Raw genomic sequence first — 7,030 nt, 5'->3', positions numbered from 1 at the left:
TTGGGTGTTGTCAGGAGAGCTGATGGTGCAGAGCTGTACACCAGGGTACTCAGCATTGGCTGCTCTCCATGGGCTGTTCTGCCTGCACTGCTCCTCGGGGAGTTAGGCAAGAGCATTGGCTTGGAATCATTCCCCAGGGCTTCAGCACAGAGTTCCACACTGCTCATTTGGATTTTGCTCAAACAGGAAAGCACATCAGTCTGGCACCACCACCTAACTGGGGTCAAACTCCTGCCAGGAGTGGTAACTCCTGTGTGTGTGAAACCTCCCACCTTAGGAAGGGGAGCAATAGTGATGCCTCAGCTGGAGCTCCAGGCAGGGGACAGAGCCTGCTGTGTGGCTGTGTTTGTGCAGTGTTCCTTAGGAAACAGCCCCAGCCTGCTCAGCTCTGTCAGCCCAGGCAGGCTCCTCAGCCCTGCAGCCAGCCTTTGGGAAGGCTGTCAAAGACATGGTGATTTCAGCTCCCTCACATTCTTCTCATCAAGAAGTGCCAGTTTCTAATCCTGTGTTGTGTCAGCTCTAGGCTTCCTGCAGAGTCCCTCACAAGAGCAGGTGAAATGCCACAGGCAGGAGCACCTGCAGCAGGGTTGGGCAGTTTGTCAGGGCTGGCCCAGAGGGGAGCTGGTTCCCATCTGCTGAGGGCTCTGGGCAGTCTGGAGCCTCTGCCCAGGGTGCTGAGGGCAAGGCAAGGTGTCCTGCAGGCACCAGGGAGGAAAGAGGGACAGTGGGGACAAGAAACCTTTTCTGGTGCAGGTTGCATATAACACTGAAACATCTGAATTTCACACGTAGTAAGGGTCCATTTGTGACTTTTAAATCTAGACAGTTCATGGGCCCTGAAGTTTCAACATCAAGAAAATGAACATGACTTTTCTAAACTGGTTGCTACTTTTGGGCACTTAGCAGGCAAACTGGGAAAGCTTTTTTAGCTGGCTGCTGTACAGACTTGTTTTAAGTAGAAGGGATTTGTTAGTGGGTTTTTTTAATTGTAATGCTATTATTGGCTGCCCTCCTGTCTTAAGATCTAAAAAAGTGAGTGCATGCAATGGAAGTACAAGAGGCCCCAGTAATAGTTCTCCATGTTTGTTATGAAATAGACACAGGTTTCCTTTTTATGACTTTTTTTAAAACTGTCTTAGGAACAGTTGTATTGGTACTTTTTTTTTAAGTTTAGGTCAATGTTGTCTTCCAGAATAAGTTTTAAGGCATCACTCACTCCTGCATTGAACTATCACATCAACACAAAGAGTGGAGATTCCATTCTGAGCCAGTTCAATTGTGAAAATTCATACTTTTTTTATTTTTTATGCAATTCAATGAGTAGATGAGCTCAAGTTTAAATTCTTAAAAGCACGTTTATTGTAACAAGAATTGTTATGTATTAATACTTCAGTTTTCAATAAAGATTGACTTGTGTTGCTTATTGTGTTTTCTTTCCTACTGTCTTTGGTGACATCCTTCCAGAAAACATTCTGTGCTGGAGAACAGTGTGGTACATTTAAGCTCTTCAAGCTGATGGAATCTGGTGATTGATGGAAACAAAGCAAAATGTTAAAATGGAATAGTGACTTTTCTCAGAAGGTTTCTTGATGCCTAACAGAACACAGTGGCAAAGGCTCCCCAGTGGGGAATTAGCTGCCCTAAGCTGTCCTGTCTGAGAGTATGGTAAAGATGTTCAACCCTGCCTTGTTCCCTTCTGAGACATTTCCTGGGGTTTGAGAGGTTTTATTTTATATCTTAAAACAAGGGAAATGGAACAGATGTAAAATTTGAATACTTCAGCATTTGCTTCATACCAAACCCGTGCTGTTTGATTGGAGAGGTGACAGCCCTGAGCAGAAAGCTGTTATAAATCAGTGTCTTGAGTGTTCCCCAGAAGGAAAAGAGCAGAGTAGGTGTGAAGTGTGGGTAATTATCCTATTTCTTTAGTGTGTGGGTGGTTGTAAAGCTCTGGGGAAACAACTAAGCTGCTTGAACTAACTGGCTATTTTCATTTATTGTAGGTCTCCAAAAATAACAGTAACTTACCTGGTAACCTTCTGGAAAAAAAGCAACACATGTGGAAGAGGAAGGTACAACGTGACTGCATCAACCTGCAGGAATAGTGTTGCATTTTCAGGATTATTGCTACAGGTAGATTTAAGTAGATGAGCCTCTAAAATTGTAGCCAAACCCAAGGGATAGCATGGACAATTTTTTTTTCAGTGTGTTTTACCTCAAGCTAGTTGTTGGTCAGTTATCCTGGGATTGCTTTCATGTTGCAGGGAGATTGGTTTGGGAGTGTTTTTTGTGGAGCATAACTGCAGCTGATGAAAATTCATAATCCTCAACCAGTGGGTTGCTGAAATCTGGGATGCTATAAAGGGAAAAGCTGTTCTTCAGAATGGTGCTGATCACTCTCAGGCTAGAGAGATTCTGATGTAGCTGCTCTCCTGGGAGTCTGTTGCTGTGAAACATGACCTTGTGCTCTGTTCAGCACCTGTGAGGATATGGTACTGAACTCGTAAGTTTCCATCTAGGGTTTCTTTCCTGGTGGTTGTAAGTGTATCCATGGAACTGCCAAAATGGTGGGACAGTAATGGTTTGACTTCTCCCTCTTGCCAGATTTTTGCAGTGGCAGTGTAATTCATGTGTTACCTTCCACTCACTGGCAAGTGGCTGTTGGTTACTTGCTCTGGAGGTCACATGCACTGGTAAGAACTCTCTAATTTAGGGGCAGCTTTGAACCCCTGAGAACAGCCAGAGCCCCTTCCAGGAAAGTATCTGCTCAGTTAGTGATTGGTAGAAATCAGGCAAGAAATTCTGAGTTTCAAGTTTTCCTGTAACTAGTTATGGGCAAAACAAAAATTTGCTGCTTCTAACACCTTGCTTTAGATTCTAAATTCCATGGCTTGCTGTAAACAAAGTCAGGTAACAGAAATAGTTTCATTGGAGAGCTCCCTTGGAATCAGGAATGATGTACTCATTATGATTTAGATGGGATTTTTTTGTGTAGGAAATGTCAGTGTTGCTGAATTGCATGGATAGAATGTCTGACTTGTGTGTAGGAGGCTAAGTGCATTCCAGGATTTTATTTCAGTATCCATCAGGCTATTAGCTATCCTGTCTTAATCATCCAGAATGGAATGGAGGCCATGTGATGACTTTAGTTTTTTAATGTTTATTTTAAACAGCAGCTAGAAGTCTTTGGCTGCTGTGGGAAGTTGGGTTGTGTCACAGGGTGAATTGCAGGTGTGAAGAGGGGACTATTGAGCCTTGTGGCTGCAGGGAACTCCCAGCTGGAGTCCTTGGTGAGCTAAGAGATCCTTCCAACACAAACCTGACAGAAAGAACTTGACACTGAGCAGCTCAGCTGTCAACTTAAATTAGCACAGCTGGACCTTCATTTTTGGGCTATAGTAATCTACTTTGTAGTGTTCTACAATTGCTTTTGCTCTTCTAGGCAAGAAAGGTGAAATATGTGAATAAATGGAAGCTTCAGAAAGGGGAACACACCTTCCCCAAGTTTGGCTTTTGCCAGCCTTGTAAGAATTGTAATCATGTGAAGTTCCCAGCTGAGCTCAAATGCAGTTCCCTCTGCATCAGTGAACACGTGGCTGTATTTGTGGATAAGGTTTTTATTGATGGTGTGATTTAGATAGCAGGTATATTATTTCAGTTTGCTAGAGGTTAAAGAAAAAAGCTATAAATTATTATCAAGCTTGGGTAATGGGTGGGTGCTGCTTAGGAGAAAAGAGAAAGAAGTAGGTGTGGAAGGATAGAAGGAATTTCTAAGCAGAATGTTGTTTCACAGCTGCTGTGTAGTCAGTAGTTCATGCTTTATGGGAAGATTACAGAATGATACAAGACTTGAAGTTGATAGCTTGTTTATTTCCCATCTCACAAGTGTAAATGTAGCAGTCACACACAAGGTACAGGCTCTGGGGTAATACCACAGGTATTTCATTGGCACAGGCTGTGAAACAGGGAGCTGCTTTGGTAGCAAACTTGTGCAAAAGAGAAGCTCAGGTGTGCGGAGAGGAGGCTGTAGTTGCAGAGGGAAAGATGACAGGAGTGTTAAGCTAAAAGAACAAGCAGCCTGCATTTTTCCTAGAAGGGCCAGCACTGCCAAAGCCATGGGATTTTAGTCATGTAGCTTGTTAAGGACATGTGTGAGAGACAGGGGAGAAATGAGGTGTGAGGTGTTGATGGCAGGCAGGGAAGGACACCCTTTGGCTTGTGCAGAGCTGCAGCTGTGAGGCTGTGAGGGGGATGGAGGTGACTCTGCTGGCTGTGCTCCCCTGCCTGCATGGCACTGGCAGGGTGTGCAGGAGACATTCTGGCTGCTGCCAGGGACACTGCTGTCTCACCTTGCACTGCTCCACTCTGAGTGAGCTGCACTGGAGGGTCACTGCAGCCTGGAAGAGTGATTCCTTCCCCACACTGCCCAACTAGAAGAGCACCACTGTTCAGGGCGTTAAAATCAGCTGAAAACGCTTCCATTTCTTCCTGTGAGTTTTTGTCCACTTTCAAAGTTCTTATTTTTTAACCTGTTACTTACCTGAAGGCCTGACCCTACAGCTTTGTTTAGGCTGTGAGTTTAGGCTGGGAGTTTCTGCTGGTAGGCTGGTACAGGACATTCTGGTTGATACTTTGGGTTGTACCTGTGTGGTACAGCAGCAGTGGTGAGTCCTGCCCACTTTGGTAGAGAATGAGTAGCAGCAGGCCCAGGCTGAGGCTCCAGAAATTGAATGAGGTGTGAGTAGTTCCTGCCTTAAAGCTTTAGGAGTTATTGTTCTACCATATTAACTGTCCAGATGGGCTTTGCAATGCCCATAACCCTCATGAGCAGGTATGTGGTGAAACTGGACAGAAGAATTGAAACAATTGAAGTAATAACAATAAGGAAGAAATCAGCACTTGCTGGATGCTGTCCCAGCTCCAGAGTCTGGGTGGTGAGTGGAGAAGTACTTGTTCATAAGACTGATAGTTGCATACCAATCTTGCCACAGACTTCTTGAGTGATGCTGTTACATGAAGATGTGCTTCCACTACAGTAAATCTGGAGGAGCACAGCTGGTATTTTGACCCATCAGGTGAAAGGCCTTTTTATTTTAAAAAGCTAATTTCTGATATTCTGGCATCCCAAGAAATGAAGCCTTCTCAGTCTTGAAGCTGAGATTCTTTGTTACTGCATGTGCCTCGATTCTGAGTGATCCCTGTTGGTGACAGTGAGGCCTGGTTTTCAGGTGTTTTTGGGAGGCTGTTGGGACACCCAGGTGCACATGGTTGGCACATGGTTGGCTCCTGGGTGACAGAGTGCTGTGCTGGCTTTGCAGAGCAGTGTCCTGCACAGTGGGAATGTCCTGCAGTGGACTCAGTGAGGCCAAGGACTCTGCTGGGGGTTCCTCCCCAGCTGACACCCCACTGGCCTTCAGGGCATGGACAAAACAGAAAAGATGTTAAAGGCTGCTTTGGGGGAACTTTTCTCCATGGGAACTGACCTAGTTCTTACTTTGAGTTTGCACAAAGACAATTTGTGCTGGTTTTGATACTATTAGATCTTGAACAGTGTATACACCCACAGTGTCTGAATCAGATATTCTAAAGTAATAGTTCAAAATAAATGTTGGGTTTTTTCCCTTTTTTCTTTTTTCTTTGGTCAGAGCAGAAATTACATTATTTAGCAGCCACTGGTTCTCCTCACTTTAACTGGTAGCTTCAGGAAATCATTCTTTCAATTGATTCACATGCTTTACATAATTGTGTGTTTTATTTTACCTAATAAAATCTGGGCAGTTTTAGGTCGTTAAGAAACATGGCTGTTTTTTGCAAGAAGCTTCCTAGATCAATATCTACAGAAGGACAGGAACAGATAGAGCTAACACCCCTATTAAAAAAAAAAAACTAACCAAACCACCCCTGACTTAATCTCTTTGTCCTCTTTATGTAACTCAATGCAGAAGTATTGTTCTGAGCAGTTCAGCTGGTTCTGCCCTGAAATCCAGAATGCTTGGTGTTGTTCAGACTCACATCAGGAGCTTCAGTTTGTTTTGTACACAAATCTGCATTTCTGGCCCCTGTTGAAGGTTCAGCTCCAGAGAAAATATTTTCCAGAGAAAATAGCTCTGATTCTTCATGTTTCAAATGGACACTTCTTGTGGAATTGGCACAATTAGCTCAGGGAGCTTGTCAGAAGCTGTACTTGAGCAGCCAGAAACCCCATTCTCACAAAGTTCAGCTGATGCCCTTGGGATCTGCTCACTGTGCACACACCTGGTCACCCTGGTACTGTCCATTGGCACTCCAGCCCAAATCCAGATGCCAGGGGGAGCAGGAGGGAAATCTGGGCTTGGTTAATCTGTTACCAGCTCACACAAGGTACACTGCCAGTTAATGAATAACTTAGGGGATGAGATGCCTTTTGAGTGTCTAATCATTTAAAACCTAAGGAGGTTGCACGTGGCACGTGACAGTTTGTTCAGGAGACACTGAGGGTCATGGTGAGAATTGGGAGGTGGTGCTGGGTATCAAAGAAAGGATGGTATGTTGTGATGAGATCCACTTCAGAGCAGTCTGTGGGGTGGGCACGTTGAGCACAATGGATTTATGGTTTGAACCTTACCTGTTTTCTGTGTTGCTGCTGTAACTCCACCACTTTGTGTGATCAGCTTTTTTACCTGATCTCAGTCTTGCATAGAGCATTGGATCCTAGCTCCAAATGTGGCATGCAAGACTAGAATCCCAACTGAGGACACTTAGAAAGAGTACTGATAGTCAAGTGGAGACTAGAGTTCTTCCAGAAGTAATTAACTGTCCATTGACTGGGATGCTGTCTGGCCAGAGAAGTCTGCTTTGGCACTTCAGAAATGTCTGTAAAAACAGTGTCTCTGTAAATCCTTTGTGCACACTGGTCACAGGTGAAGCCAGTTCTGGAAGAGCTGATAAATGATGTGATTATTTTAACCACTCGATGCATATTTACTGTTCAGAGTATTGCTACACAGGTGATCAATAATAGCCAATTCTTGTGTGTGTTTCAGCAGGGGAG

This window comes from Oenanthe melanoleuca, chromosome 9, assembly GCF_029582105.1.
Source record: "Oenanthe melanoleuca isolate GR-GAL-2019-014 chromosome 9, OMel1.0, whole genome shotgun sequence".
In the NCBI taxonomy this organism is placed as follows: domain Eukaryota; kingdom Metazoa; phylum Chordata; class Aves; order Passeriformes; family Muscicapidae; genus Oenanthe; species Oenanthe melanoleuca.
Note: the sequence above shows the minus strand (reverse complement) of the source record.